Raw genomic sequence first — 15,394 nt, 5'->3', positions numbered from 1 at the left:
CTTTGTGCCAGATATTCATTATCGCTTACACAACAAGAGATGTCCTTGACTGAAATGGGTATTTTCTATCTCGATTCTACACATTTGATATGTCTTTCATTACTTCTTACACGTTCTCTTACCTTATGTAACATGACATGGCTTCAGCTCTGTAATTGCATACATGAAGGGTTTGTGACATATGTGCAGTTGAGGAAATAGGAAATAAGCAAGGGGTTTTAGCTCCAATTATTTTTGTTTTCAGTGCCAGGGCATCGTGACCGAATGCAAACGTAGCCGATTACTGCTTAAAGGAGAATGTAACCCCCCCCACTAATAAAAACCCCTACCCAGTACCCTACATACTCCCCCCTGCTCTCCCCCGTGCATAGGGGATAACACCTATAAGTGCTCTGAATCCTATACTCGCATATATGTGCAGAGTAACTGTAGCGGAACTCATGGGTGCCATCTTCCGGCTCTTCGGATTTCTCTTAAAGGAGAAGGAAACCCTTTTGGCGCAAAACCCCTCCCCCTGTAAGCCCCCCTACCTCCTACACCCCAGCCTACCCCCCCCGGGCAAATGCCCCTAACTTGTTAGTCACATCTCCATGCAGGTCCTCTCTTTCCGAGTTCATGGGCGCTATCTTCGTCCAATCGCTCTTCTTCCTGTATTTGGCAGCGCATGCGCAGTAGGAGGCATTTGCCGGTTGGATCTACTGCACATGCACCGAAAGTCACAAAGTTTCTGAAAAAAGAAATCGGAAACTTTGTGAAATTCGGGCGCATGCGCAGTAGATCCAACCGGCAAATGCCTCCTACTGCGCATACGCTGCCGAGCAGTACAGGAAGAAGAGCGCTCAGGCGAAGATGGCGTCCGTGAACTTGGCAAGAGAGGACCGGCGTGGAGGGGTGACTAACAAGTTAGGGGCATTTGCCCAGGGGGGAGGTAGGCCGGGGGGAAGGGGTTTTGCGAACGGTTTCCTTCTCCTTTAAAGATGTTATCACATATGGGGGGAAAAGCCGGGAGGGGTGACTATGTAGGGTACTGGGTAGGGGTTTTTATTTGTGGGGGGTTGAGTTCTCCTTTAAATGCACAAGGTTCCGACAGACTGGTACAGTTCATAAAGCCTCTGCAGTGTGGAAGGAAATAGGGAAAGAATCTATCTCCCTATACAAGGGAGGCACTGAATCCACTATTTTAGAAAACGGCCGCATCCCAAATTCTTTGTCAAAAATTCGGCCGAATCTTGAACCGAATCCAAACCCTAATTTGCATATGTAAATTAGGGAAACAAGGGGGACAGAGCACCGCATGCACAGCACATGGCTAAAAAATGTGACTTCCTTGTTTGTGTAATGTAAAGTCTTTTGGATTCGGTTCAACCAGGCAGATGGATTCGGCCAATTCCAAAATCCTGCTGGAAAAGGCCGAATCTTGGCTGAATCCCGAACCAAATCCTGCTCTATACATGATTATTGTTGTTGGCGCTTTATAAATAAGTGATTATACAGTTATAGGATACATTATCTGCTTGGGACCTGGGGTTTTTCATATAAGGGTTCTTTCTTTAGTTTGGATCTCCATACATAGGAGAACTAAATCCTGAAAATCAATGTTGCTAGAAAGGCCATGTTTTATATACTGAATGTATAAAACCAGCCTAAAGGTTCAGCATCCCTATAGTAGTAACGATCTAGGCCCTCAAAGTTGTCACAGGCGTTTCCAGACTGGGATTTCGTTAGTTCATTTTAATTCAAAAACTATGAAACAGAAAAAAGCCAATTCAAAAGTTGTTTAGAATTAGCAATTCTATGACATACTAAAAGTTAACGCAAAAGTTAAGGTAAAACACCCCTTTAATGCTTAAATGATTTTTTTGTAGCCTTAAAGTATGGTGAAATACAGAAAACACCTGGAAAACCCCAAGTCCCTAATATTCTGGGGTAACAGGTCCCATACCTGTAATCATATACATTAAACAAAGTTAGAAAGCATAGAGCCCTACACACAAAATGAATAGGGTCTTTGTTATTCCATCACAGAAAAACAGTGGCGATCCTAGAGGGGGGCGGGCCCTGGTGTGTGACGCGCAGCTGGGCCCCGCCCCCCTCTGTACGGCTGCATATGCCAGCATTCACAGCTGCGAACGGACTGCCGGGGGGGCCCTGGCCCGCTCGCACCCCCTGCTCCCCCGGTAGTTCCGCCACTGCAGAAAAAAAATAAAGTAATAAAAATGAGAAGTTATTGTGCCCATATGTACTGTATGTATACACAGTGATAATGTTCTCTCTTTATTATATACTCCCCTAGTTTATCTTAATAACTGGGATCATCCTCTGAATCTCCTTTTTTGTTTCCGTAGTGGTCTATGCATAGTGGAGACCAAATTTGTGCCGTGTGCTTTAGATGGGGTCTTACCAGTCCTTATAAAGGGTAGAGTTACTCTCGTGCTATGTGTCTCTACAGTCTTTTGATACGAAAACAAATTTAATACAAATCTGTTGCAAGAACAGATATATTGGTTTTAATGGCCTACTCCAATTTCTAGTATACAGATTAAATAAAGATACATCCAATACAGAAGTTTCCTGCGCACCACTTCCACCGCTTTATATTATTTCAGGACTTAAAAGGGTTGGTTCACCTTAAGGTTAATGTTTTATTATGTTGTTGAATGGTAAATTTTAAGAAACTTTACAATTGGTCTTCATTATTTATTTTTTATGGTTTTCTAATTACTTGACTTTTTCTTCTGACTCTTTCCAGCATTCAAATGGGGGTCACTGAGCCCACCTAAAACAAATGCTCCGTAAAGCTACATATTTATCGTTATTGCTCCTTTTTATTACTCATCTTTCTATTCAGACCCTCTCCTGTTCATATTGTCTTTTATTCAAATCAATGCATGGTTGCTAGGGTCATTTGGAACTGGAGAGCTGCTGAATAAAAAGCTCGGACTAGCCCCTGGATCAACTTGTACTATGAGCTATCTCCCATAACCCTGTATTCCCTCACTTGCTAAATAGCCATCCAACCCCTTCTTAAAGCTATCCAATGTATCAGCCTGTACAACTGATTCAGGTTCAAATCGGTGTTTTTTCCCCATTAATGCACAGTGCGGGGGGGGACGACAATGCCAGGCAATTAAGGGGGGCTTTTTTGGTACAGGGGGTTTAGTTCTCCTTTAAGTCAAGTAAAAATCATGTAAACTTTAAATACAACCAATAGGACTATTTTGCTTCTAATAAGGATATATATATATATATATATATATATATATATATATATATATATGTTAGGATCTGTTTTATTTTTTTAAAACGTTTGTAAACATTTGAATTACAGGTTTGGGATCAGTTATCCAGAAAACTCCAAATTACGGGAAGGCCATCTGCCATAGACTTCATTTTAAACAAATGATTCACATTAAAAAAATGATTTCCTTTTCCCTGTAATAACAGAACAGTAAATTGTACTTGATCCAAACTAAGATATAATGAATCCAAACTGGAGGCAAAACAACCTTTTTGGGTTTATTTAATGTTTAAATTATTTTTTTAGTAGACTTAAAGTGTGGCAATCCAAATTACGGAAAGGACCCCTAATTATGTCTTAGTCGGGATAAAGTACAAGGTGCTGTTTTATTATTACAAAGAAAAAGGAAATAATTTTTAAAAATATTAATTATTTCATTACGTGGGAGACAAGCTTTCTGTAATTTTGACCTTTGTGAATACAGGTTTCCAGATAACATATTCCATACCTGTATAGGTATCTGTGTATACAGTGTGCTGGGTATGTGAAAATTGCATAGAAGAGTAAAGTATTATTATAAAAAGTTTTACTTTTATGGTTTGTTTAATAATTTTTATTTGTGGCAGATTCAAAGGCTTATTCATGGGCATCTCTCTTAGTAAATCATAGCCAATTTATATATACAGGTATGGGATCCGTTATTCAGAAAGCCTTTATCAAAAAAAAAATCTGAATTACGGGAAGGCCGTCTCTCACAGACTTTTTGATGTTAATCGAATAATCAAAAATTTTAAAAATTATTTCCTTTTTTTCTGTAAAAATAAACCACTAGCTAGTAATTGATCCCAAGAAGGATATGATTAATCTATATTGAAGGTAAAACAATTTCCATTATATATATATATATATATATATATATATATATATATATATATATATATATATATATATATATATATATATATATATATATATATATATATATATATATATATATATATATATATATATATATAAATATATATGTCTGGTAAAAAGAAAAGCACTAAATGAAGTCAATGCTATTATTTTATGATAAAAATGTATTTAACCTTTGCAATTATTAGCGGAGAAAGGTGTAAAAAGAAAGAATGATACAATGGCCTGATGGAATACACCCACGTCTACTTGGGATTCGTTTCAATTTAGATACTTATTATTTTTTAATCTTCTCGGGCTCCCACTTATCTGGTATGGTGCCAGTGGATTAGAAGATAGTTGTATAAATCCAGTATTCAAAAAAACAGTTTATGGTATTAGCCTGTCAATTAAGAGACCTGGAGGTTGCTCATCTGGAGTGCTGAATTTATTTGAGGGTTTGTCAAGAATATATGTTGTAAAAACTGCATCATAAGTAGCTGCCGGCATGAAGGTCTGTTTATGTAACATTGATTCCTGGAGATTTATGATGTAGTTAGATGTGTGATATAGTAAGAAGCGGTTACAGATTTTGCCAGTGCCTTTATAAATGAAGTTCTGTCTAAACTGTACCTGGTTAATTATTTATTTGAGCGGTTATAATTTTAATATTTTAAAAAACGTTCCTTTGTGGTATATGACTTGTATATCAGTTGGCAGCACAAAGAATGTTTGGGTTTTACCACAGTTGAAAAGGTTGCTGTGCACCATAGAATCTCTCATTCACTAGAATTATATGAATTGTAAGAGTTCTCATTAAAGGGGTTGTTCACCTTCAAGTTAACTTTTAGTATGATGTAGAGAGTGATAGTCTGAAACAATATGCAGTTTTTTATTTGTGGGTTTTTAAGTTAAAGGAAAACGATACCCCTCAAACAATGTAGGTCTCTATATAGGTCAATATATTGCATAAAACAGCTCATGTAAATAAACCATTTTCATAATATATTTTTAGTAGTATGTGCCAATTGGGTAATCATAAATAGAAAATTGCCATTTTAAAAACTAAGGGCCTCCCCCTGGGATCGTATGATTCACAGTGCACACAAACATATCTAACAACCATGCTTGGCAGGTCACATGAGCCAATTAACAGACAGAGTTCTGTCTTTTTGCTTCCTCACATCTTCCTGTTACAGTTAGGGGCAGATTTATCAAGGGTCAAATTTCGAGTGTTAAAAAAACCCTCAAAGTAAAATCCTTCTAAATCGAATTCGAAGGATTTTAGTGCAAAACTTTGATAAAATCCTTCGTATCGAACGATTTTAAGTGATCGATCGAACTATTTTTATTCGACCCAAAAAATCTTAGAAAAGTGCTGGGGAAGGTCCCCATAGGCTAACATTGGACTTTGTTAGGTTTAAAGTGGCGAAGTATGAAGTCAAAGTTTTTTTTTAAAGAGACAGTACTTCGATTATCGAATGGTCGAACGATTTTTACTTCGAATCGTTCGAATCATTCGATTTGAACGAATTTGACCAATTCGATGGTCGAAGTACCCAAAAAAAAACATTTTTATTCGAATTATTCACTCGAGCTTAGTAAATCTGCCCCATAGAGTTAGAGTATTTCTGGTCAGGTGATCTCTAAAGCAGCACAAAGACCATCAAAAATGGGGGCTTAAGGCAAGAGATGTAAAAGTGCAATATTTACTTATATATACCAGTTTGATAAGATTTTTCTAATATGCCACTTAATTTGATATAAACTATCTGTTGCTGAATTATTCATTTGTGGGGTATAATTTTCCTTTAACTAGCTTTTTATTCAGCAGCTCTTCTCCAGTTTGCAGTTTTACAAGTCTGTTTGCTAGGGCTCCAATTACCCTAGCAACCGTGCACTAATCTGCATAAGAGACTGGAATATGAATAGGAGAGGTTCTGAATTGAAAGATGAGTAATAAAATAACAATATATTTGTAGCCTTACTGAGTATTTTGTTATATGGGGTCACTGGCCCAAATGAAAGCTGAAAAGAGCCAGAAGAAAAAGGCAAACAATTCAAAAACTATAAAAAAATAAATAATGAAGACCAAATGAAAAGTTTTTCAGAATTGGACATTCTATAACTAAGTTAACTTAAATGTGAACCACCCCTTTAAGAATGTTTGGGGGGGGCAGGGGGTGAAAAGAAGTGGGGCCCATATCAAAATTTGTAAAAGCAATTAGGGGGTCTCCCTATTATTTAATGCATTCTTTAGTATAAAATACTTACTAAGCTGCAAGGGAAGTTTAACCCTTTGGGGTTCCATACAGAGCATTAAAGTGAAGTTGTGCTTCTCCTTTTTGGGGAAAGGAGATACATTGTTATAAAAGCCCTTTTTATAAACAAAGTGTTTGTGTTCTAGGTTGGTTTCTTGTTCATAGAATACAGCAATAACATGACAAGAATATTTAAATATCATGTTTCTTTTCATTACAGTTGTAAAATGCTGATAATTCTGACTGTGCTTTATAGATGGTCAGATGTTTTGGGGGTTATTTACTGAAATCTGAATATAGCTCATATTTTATTAAATAAATCTCCCAAACTCAATTTGACCTAATTTATTAATAACATAACCCAAATTAATCTTATCACGGACAAACTCAATAAAATTGAGCGAAACCCTGAAATTCTCTGGCTTTTTTCCCCGAATTACAGAATTTTTTCAAGTTTTTGCCCAAAAAGTACACATTTTCAGGCTAAACCCACCAATTTGGGATCAGTGCCTCTGCCATAGCTTATACTTGACCTCGGCAGGTCTGAGATGGCGGATTTTCAGATTCTGGCATTTTGCAGCATCGGGGTATAATAAATCTCGACAAAAATCAAGTTGTTTTTCCTAGAAGAATTTAGGTTTTCCCCCAAATAAACTGACCATAAAAAATTGAGGATTAATACATAACCCCCTTAAAGTTATAGTAGCATTGCATAGAATTTTATTGTTTAAAAACTGATTTTAGCTAATTTGCCAACATTTTTAAATAATGTTTTGTTTATCGTTTCAGTTGTTATGCTTAAAGGCAGGTGTGACGGTAGAACTAACTTTATGGAGACCGTGCTCACCATCATGGTCGGAATGGGGGGGCCGAGGCACTGACACGCCAAACTGCTTGGTGCACATTTGCAACTGGCGCATGCGCATCTGTAGATGGCGCTGAACGGTGCCGAAAATTTTTTCATCCCGAATATCAGGAGAGGGAGTCTGGCCCGGCCGGGGCCCAAGAGAGTCGGGGCCCACCGGGTTTTTCTCAGTTTCCCGACGGGCCAGTCCGACCCTGCTCACCATGGTGTTCATGATAATTAGGGATGCACTGAATCCACTATTTTGGATTCGGCTGAACCCCTGAATCATAAACGAAAGATTTGTCCGAATACTGAACAGAATCCGAATTTTCATATGCAAATTAGGGGTGGGAAGGGGAAAAATTTGTTACTTCCTTGTTTTGTGACAAAAAGCAATGCGATTTCCCTCCCTGCCCCTAATTTGCATATGCAAATTCGGATTTGGTTCGGCCTGACAGAAAGATTCGGCCGAATCCGAATCCTGCTGAAAAAGGCCGAATCCTGAACCAAATCCTGGAGTCGGTGCATCCCTAATGGTAATAGGTTGTAATCCCTAATGGTAATCACGCGTTTTCTACTGAAAAGAACGATGTGACAGATTGTTCCGTGGTGCGCTGTCTGAATCACATGTTTTCAAAACAAAGTTTGCTTTATCTGGCTTTGCTTCCCATTAATTGTCCTTTCACAACAACATATCAGGGCATGGCTTATTGTGTGCAAAGAATATTCATTCTCAGGATATGTTTATACATATACAAACACCTGCCACAGAATTCAGGGTGCAGGTTTATAGATAGGGCTCTAGCAAGAATTTGCTCAGGTATACGAAAAGCTTTAATTTTAAATTATGCCGTGTGTGTTTAAAGGAGAAGGAAATGTGCAATGTCCATCGAAATTTTAGGGCCCCCCAGAAAACTGTACTGGCCTCGGGTACTTGCGAGTGATCTTCCTCCTCCCTTCATTCTTCTCGCATGTGCAGTAGAGTTTAAAGCCAGACTTCAATAAAATAAAGTTGTTTTTCCACTCTATTGCACATGCGTCAGCTGCGGGATTTTGAAGAAAGAAGAAGGGAAAATGGGGATCATTTGCTTGCAAGTACCCCCGGCCCATGCAGTTTTCTGTAACAGGAGCACCAACCCAGGTTATCAATTAAAGGGGTGCTTCACCTTTAGATGAAATTTTAGCATGTTATTGTATGTCTAATTCTAAACGACTTTTCAATTGGTCTTTGTTTTTTCTTTTTTTTTCTGTAGTTTTCAAATTATTTGCCTTCTTCTGACACTTTCCAGCTTTCAAATGGGGGTCACTGACCCTATCTAAGAAACAAAGGCTCTGTAAGGCTACAAATATATTGTTATTGCTACTTTTAATTACTCATCTTTCTATGCAGACCCTCTCCTATTCATATTACAGCTTCTTGTTAAAATCAGTGTGTGGTTGCTAGGGTAATTTGGACCATAGCAACCAGATTCCCAAAATTGCAAACCGGGAGAGCTGCTGAATTAAAAGCTAAATAACTAAAAAAAACACATGAAAACCGATTACAAATTGTCCCAGAATATCACTCTCCACATTACACTAAAAGTTAATTTAAAGGTGAGCAGCCCCTTTAAGTCATTACAGTCTTTGGGGTGCCCTAATCCACCCCCATGGATTGGACCTTTCCTTCTCCTTTAAATGGTTGTTCACCTTTGTTCAACTTTTAGTATGATGTAGAGCGATATTCCGAGACAATTTGCAGTTAGTTCTCAATTTGTTATTATTGTGATTTTTTAGTTATTCAGATTTTTATTCAATTTCAGCAATCTGGTAGCTGGGGTCCAAATTACCCTAGCAACTATACATTGAATTGAATAAGAAACTGGAATATGAAAAGGAGAGGGTCTGACTAGAAATATAATATAGATGGGGTCAGTGACCCCCATTTGAAAGCTGCAAAGAGTTAGAACAAGACAGCAAATAATGCAAAAACTATAAAAAATTTAAAAGTTGCTTAGATTTGGTAATTCTTTAACATACTAGAAATTAATTCAAAGATGAACCACAACTTTAAGGACAAAAAAGTATATATATATATATATATATATATATATATATATATATATATATATATATATATATATATATATATATATATATATATATATATATATTGGCGTTATATAAATACATGTTAATAATATATATATGGGGGCGCATGCGCGGCATGGAGTAGTGCAGTCGCAAGCTCACGGAGCTCCGTGTACCGGGACAGCTAACCCTGGTAATTAGCGTGACTGAGCCGTTTTTGTTTTGCGCCGGGTCCAGTAGCAAGTGTGGGACAGTATCCCCAGCATGGGAAAACCAGGCAGGCACGATGTCGCCTTTTCTACAGAAAACTCCCTCGGCCTCGCAACGTGCGCTTCAAGATGGCGCTGATGATTCGGATGCGGATCCCCGCCCGCCTTCGCAGGCCTCCTCACCAGCGCACCCAGGTTCGGAGGGAGATCTATCTGGCGACGCAAGGGGATTGCGGCAAGTTCAACCCTCGCCTGACTTGGTGACTGTACCAGTGCTCACACAACAGCTTACCCAGCTACATGATAAGATTGCTGAGTCTGTCGCAAGCACGATACGCTCTGCCCTCCATGACATACGCACTGATGTTAATTGCCTGGGGGACCGGACGGACAAGCTGGAGGCGGCCTTGGATGATTTAATCATGCGTTATAATGCTCTGGAAGACAGCAATGTTACTTTGCAAGAAGAAGTAGCGTTCCTCAAAGCACACGCTGAGGATGTAGAAAACAGGTCAAGGCGCCAAAACCTACGCATTAGAGGCATTTCTGAGGAGGTAGGCCCTCAAGACATCAGAGCCTTCCTACGCTCCCTCTTCTCCAGCATCTGCCCTGATCTCCCAGCGGAAGCCTGGCGGTTTGATAGAGCCCATAGGGCCCTAGCACCTAGGCTACCAGGAGCAACCAGGCCCAGAGATGTGGTGGTGTGCCTCCATTATTTTGAAAGCAAGGACGCTATTACTGGTAAGACTCGCAATACCCCCCACATTGAACACCAGGGTCATCAGCTCCAAATCTTTAATGATATTTCTCCAATCACTCTGCGGAAAAGAAGGGAGCTGCGCCCTGTTACACAGGCCCTCCGTGCCCACAAGATCATATACCGCTGGGGGTTCCCCTTTAAATTGATGGCCACGAAAGGGAACCGACAATACATACTCCAGGATCCCTCAGATGGCGCACGTTTTCTTAAAGATCTGGGTATCTCCGCCAAAGACCATCAGCAGGAGGCTCCGGTTACAGATTCTGGACCCCAGGACAAGCTTCATCCAGTGTGGACGAAGGTGGGAGGATCACCGTCCAAGATTGCTCCGTCCTCACCTGCGTCTGTGTGAGCCTGCCGTCCATCCATTCGGCGATTTTTCCCATTCTCTTTGTGCCTTATCCCATGCCTGCAGATGAGGTGGTTCCCGTTGCCATGGAGGATCCGTGAGTACTATCTCTGTTCTTCATATTTGTGTACTTCCACCACCACCGGGACGCTACCCAGTAAGGCTGTGTACGGTCTACCTTGACCCCATTGACATACACCTGCAGATTTTCTGCGTGACTTTGGGTTCGTTATTTTTGGAATTTTTTTCTACTTTTTATTTTTCTATTGACTTTATATCTTTTTTTCTTTTTCTTTTTTCTTTTTCTCCCCGGTTCTCCATTGCACTTATTTTTTGCTACATGTGGGTCTACTTTGTTGTTAAACTGCCTATGTGTTGCTGGTTTTCCTTCAACTGGTTTTCTGCTTCTCCATGCTACGCTTGGTTTATAGCACGAGTTACTATGAGCATCCCTATCTTACACGTTCGCAATGGTTAAGCTTCTAACGATTAATGTTAATGGTTTAAATAGTGTGGTTAAAAGGTATTTAACCATTCGAGAGATTCATCGGCTCAGGCCTGATATTGCCTTGATACAGGAAACGCATATTAAGCGTGCTGCTAGTCCTAGCCCCGTCTTGAAGTCTAATCTCTACCCAAGGGTATATCAGGCCTCGGCAGATACTAAGAAGGCGGGATTGCTAACTCTGATACATAGGGATTGTCCGTTTCAGGTTTCTCATGCTGATATTGACCCAGCCGGCAGATATCTGATTCTCAGGGGATCACTGGGGGGCAAGCCTTTGACCGTTATGAATGTCTATGCACTGAATAGAAGGCAATTGAAGTTTTTACGCTCCAGGTTGAGCAAAGCCAGGGGGGACTATTCGGTTCCCACGGTAATTGGCGGAGACTTTAACTTAGTGTTTTCGGAGTTGAGAGATCGCTCCTTCCCGCCCACTGCCAAGGACACAGCTGAACACTCCAAAGGACTCCGCCAATTACTCCGTAAACTTGACCTTAGGGACATTTGGAGGGTACACCACCCCACTGAGAGAGAATATACGTTTTTTTCAGCTAGACATAATCTCTCCACTAGAATAGACTACTTTCTTGTGTCTAGAGACCTTCTCTTAGTCCCGGCCACTTCCACTATTATCCCCACATCTTGGACTGATCACTCTGCAGTGATGCTAGAATTAGATGTAACACACCCGCCTAAGAGGTCCTCCCATTGGCGCTTAAATGAAACTCTCCTGAACAACCCAGAGTTTAAAAGGAAAGCCTTAGAAACTATAACGGAATACTTTGATACTAACCGAGGCTCAGTAGAAGATATGGCTTGTTTATGGGAGGCTCATAAAGCAGTCCTCAGAGGCCACTTTATTTCCCTCTCCTCTAAGCTTAGGAAACAGAGAACACTCCGCATATCGCAGTTGGAACGTCAGCTGGTGCATTGGGAGAAGTCCTATAGTCACACTCCTACCAGACTGATCAGACTAAAAATCTCCCAGACGCGTAGGGACCTTAAAACCCTACTTTTAGCTGACACGGAAAAGGCCCTCCGATGGCTCAAGCAGAGATACTACGAGAGTGGGGATAAGGCTCACACTTTATTGGCCAAGAAATTGCGGGAACAACTGGCCCAGACGGCTATCTCATCGATAGATACGGGAGATAACCAGTTAGTGTATTCTCCTGAGGCCATAGCGGAGACGTTTAGTGATTATTATTCCAAATTGTACAACATAGGTACCCGTCCTTCTTTGTCTGGGAGGCCCGCAGACCAGTTGAGCGAAGCGTTTTTAAGGGATAATGTTAAAATTCGGCTTTCCCTATCTGATTTAGAGACTCTTAATGCTCCCATTTCTGCGGAGGAGATTGCAGCTACCATAAAAGCCTTTCCCACAATGAAGGCCCCAGGCCCAGATGGCTTTTCGTATGCATATTATAAGGCATTTCATAGCGTCCTTCTTCCCTATCTGACCCAACTCTTTAACTCTTTTCTTAATGGTTCTCCTATTCCACCGACAATGCTGACCTCGTATATTACCTTGCTGCTTAAGGAGGGAAAGGACCCCAACCAGTGTGGCAGCTACCGCCCCATCGCCCTACTAAATTCGGACCTTAAATTATTTACAAAAATTTTAGCCAATAGACTTGCCCCCTTAATGCCTAAACTTGTCCACCCTGATCAGGTTGGGTTCATTCAGGGCAGACAAGCAGGTGACAACACCCGCAGAGCTATTGATGTAATTGATCTTATTAATAGAGCCCAAATCCCAGCGGTCGTTCTCAGTTTGGACGCCGAAAAAGCGTTTGACCGCTTGGATTGGGGCTTTCTGTTTGATCTGCTACAAACCATGGGGTTCGATGGCCCATTTCTGACAGCTATAAAGGCCCTATACTCTGTGCCTACGGCAACCCTTAAATTACCTGGGGCTTCCAGCCAATCTATCTCTATCTCATATGGCACCAGACAGGGTTGCCCACTCTCTCCCCTTCTGTATGCCCTTAGTATTGAGCCGCTGGCTACGGCTATACGGGAACATCGTGACATCACAGGTCCGAGGCTGGGGGATAGTGAGTTTCGGGTGGCCCTGTTCGCAGATGATGTCATTCTAACCATTACCAACCCCCTAATCTCTCTTCCGAATTTACACAAATTGCTTACTCTATACGGCAACTATTCGGGTTATAAACTGAATCTCCAGAAATCGGAGGCCCTAGCTTTAAATACCCCCTACCACCTGAGGGAACTGTTGAAAGCTAATAACTATAAATGGAGGGAACATTCGCTCCGTTATCTTGGGGTACATTTGACGACTTCCTATTCCCAACTCTTTAAATACAATTATACCCCGCTTCTGCAATCCATCTCTTCGCTCCTGGAAAAATGGGGCGCCTATACGATATCTTGGCTAGGTAGGATAACAGCTGTAAAGATGTCCATCCTGCCTAAACTGTTATACCTTTTTGAGACCCTCCCTGTGACGGTGCCTAATGCTGTCCTACAGAATATTCAAACCATGTTTTTTAAGTTCATTTGGGCGAAGTCGAGACACAGAGTCTCCAGAAAGGTAATGACCATGAATAGATCTCAGGGGGGATTGGCAGTACCCAATATCCGCAGATACTACGAAGCAGCACAACTTCGGCAGGTGTTAGGCTGGACCACATATCACCCTACCTCTAGATGGGCACTCATTGAATCGCTTTCTCTGGCCCCTATACACCCAAATGCTCTTCTGTGGCAGACCCCTAAACCGGTGAAGCTACCACCCAATGTTCTGCAGGCAACTAAATTTACTATTAGACTCTGGGAACACTGCTCCAAGAAATCACCCTTGACAAAATTCCCGTCCCCAATGCAATCCGTTCTGGCCAATCCTCACTTTATCCCGGGAATGTCTCCCGCCTTCCAGAACCGTTGGGGTTCCAAAGGCCTCTTTAGAATATATGATTTTCTCAAGCCATTGGAGAACAGAGTCCACTCGTTCGCAGAACTTCAAGAGAAGTATCAAATCCCCCAGAACTGGTGCTATGACTTCTTGCAAATTCTACATTTCATTAAGGGGGTGTTCCAGGGGCGTCCTCCATCTCGCTCACTGACGTTTTTTGAAAGGACGTGTCTTCGGGGTCTGCCACAGAAAGCACTGATCTCGACTATTTATTCTATACTTAACACAGTATTAGAGGAACCGTTTCCTAAACATAGATATATGCTACAATGGGAAAGAGAGCTCTCCACCACTTTCACCTTGGAACAATGGCAGGACATTTGGGAGAATGCCAGGAGAAGTGTCACTTGTGTGAGACAGAAAGAGAGCGTTTACAAGGCTATCTTCCATTGGTACTATACCCCGGTGAAGTTAAGCAAAATGTATCCAACCACCTCAGCACTGTGCTGGAGGGCTTGTGGACAGGAGGGCTCTCTCCCATATATTGTGGTCCTGTCCGAGACTGTCTGCATTTTGGAAAGCGGTTAGGGATCTGGTGACGAAGCTCTTTTTCTATGAGATTCCAATACATGCCTCTAATGCAATACTAGGCCTACCTCATGTAGGCATCTCCCCCCCAGAACAGAAACTTCTGAATTTCATTTACACTGCGGCCAGATTGTCTATTACTTCCAATTGGAAGTCTTCCCGTGCCCCATCCATAGGCGAGACAATTTCCCGTATCCGTGATATGAAATTAATGGAAGAAATGACAGCCAAACATCACGAATCCTTACCTAAACATGACAACGTTTGGTCGAAATGGGTCTATTATGTGTCTCAAACACGTATGCTGGAAGGGGGGGAATGATGATAATGATAATTATAATAATGATGATTGTCTAATGCTTGTCTACTGCATTTCTGTTGCTTCATTGACCTCTACATCAAGCCCTCTGGTCGTTCAATGTTTTCTAACCATTTCTGTAACTCTGTAAGTTTATTCTGACATCCATGTAAACTGCCACACTTCTTCTTTTTTACCAACGGAGAACTTTGTGAAAACGTTATACATGACTTTTTTTCCTGCTATGTCTATGCCTTGTGCTTTTATTATGCTTGGAAACTTAAATGCTAAACCAAATAAAATGTAAGTTACAAAAAAATAATATATATATATATATATATATATATATATATATATATATATATATATATATATATATATATATATATATATATATACACACACACACACACACAGGTATGGGATCCTTTATCCGGAAACCCGTTATCCAGAAAGTTCCGAATTACAGGATGGCCGTCCATTATAATCAAATAATT

At 40.7% G+C, this 15,394-nt stretch overlaps 1 protein-coding gene across 1 annotated transcript in view; it reads left to right on the top strand.

The window, feature by feature from the left end:
• The window catches only part of wwc1.L (WW and C2 domain containing 1 L homeolog), a 107,887-nt gene that overhangs the window by 34,243 nt on the left and 58,250 nt on the right, over positions 1 to 15,394 (top strand). The window lies entirely within an intron of this gene.

Source organism: Xenopus laevis, chromosome 3L (assembly GCF_017654675.1).
Source record: "Xenopus laevis strain J_2021 chromosome 3L, Xenopus_laevis_v10.1, whole genome shotgun sequence".
Classification (NCBI taxonomy): domain Eukaryota; kingdom Metazoa; phylum Chordata; class Amphibia; order Anura; family Pipidae; genus Xenopus; species Xenopus laevis.
Note: the sequence above shows the minus strand (reverse complement) of the source record. Positions and strands in the feature narration are given on the sequence as shown.